This window comes from Salvelinus sp. IW2-2015, linkage group LG5 (genome assembly GCF_002910315.2).
Source record: "Salvelinus sp. IW2-2015 linkage group LG5, ASM291031v2, whole genome shotgun sequence".
In the NCBI taxonomy this organism is placed as follows: Eukaryota; Metazoa; Chordata; class Actinopteri; order Salmoniformes; family Salmonidae; genus Salvelinus; species Salvelinus sp. IW2-2015.
The window spans coordinates 35,150,696-35,152,024 of record NC_036844.1 but is presented as its reverse complement, the minus strand read 5'-3'; positions in this window follow the sequence as shown (position 1 = coordinate 35,152,024).

The following is a 1,329-nucleotide window of genomic DNA, read 5'->3' as shown; positions in this document are numbered from 1 at the left end:
CCGTCCTTGTCGAGGGATGCTCCTATTTACAAGGTCGGAAGACTCATGACACTGCGTTCTCGGGACGTGGTCACCAGTACTTAGTGATGGAGGGTTACGGTCCTGAGGAGGGAGTTGGGTTTCATTCGGGACGTGGCTGGACCGTTCGTTATTGATGATTCTCTTCTCTGCCGCCAGGTTCCCTCCTCGAGTGCGCCAAGGAGGCCTCGGTGAGTGGGGGGTACTGGTCATGTTTTGTCTTTGATCATGTCTTGTCCCTGTGCTTCCCTCTGCTGGTCTTATTAGGTTCTTTCTCTTTCTCTCTCTCTATCGTTCCGTCCTGCCTCCAGCTGTTTCTTCATTCTCCCTACGACCTCATTTACTCTTTCACACCTGTCCCCCTATTTTGCCCTCTGATTAGAGTCCTATTTCTCCCTCTGTTTTCCGCTCCTGTCCTTGTCGGCATTTCTTGTTTGATGTTTGCTGTTCCTGTGTCCTTGTTTCGCCCTGTCGTGTTCTTTGCCTTCTTCAGATGCTGCGGTGAGCAGGTGTCTATGTCAGCTACGGCAGTGCCTTCCGAAGCGACCTGCAGTCTGTGGTCGCGTCTCCAGGCGTTCCTCTCTATTTGACGAAGGATTTCAGTTTCCTGTTTTGGATTACCATTGATTATATCCAGGAGAATCATTATTTGTTTAATACTGGAATAAAGACTCTGTTACTATTACGTCGCTTTTGGGTCCTCATTCATCAGCATAACACTAACCAGCTCTGGATAACATGAACACAGCCTAACCAGCTCTGGATAACATGAACACAGCCTAACCAGCTCTGGATAACATGAAAACAGCCTAACCAGCTCTGGATAACATGAACACAGCCTAACCAGCTCTGGATAACATGAACACAGCCTAACCAGCTCTGGATAACATGAACACAGCCTAACCAGCTCTAGATAACATGATAACAGCCTAACCAGCTCTGCTAGGGTGAGTAAAATGGTCAGAGTAATTTGTTCTCTCATTTGTGTCTGGAAGTAGCTAGCAAGCTAGCCAATGTTAGCAAGCCAGTTAGCTTGGGTGCTTGACTGCTGCTGTGAGGCCCGAACGCTCGGATCAACCCTACTCCTCAGCCAGACCGTTCAGTGTGCCCTCTGTCCGTTCCTAGGAGCGCTCAATCTGACAACGCTCTGYATTTACAAATGCCCCGAGGGCAATCTGAGCGTACTCTGGCGCTCCAGATTTGAATTTGCACACCAACACATAAAAAAACTGTAGAATGAATGTGCCTTAAGCCACACCCCTACACATATCACCAGGTGATGAGATTATATTGTGAATTTTTCAGTACATA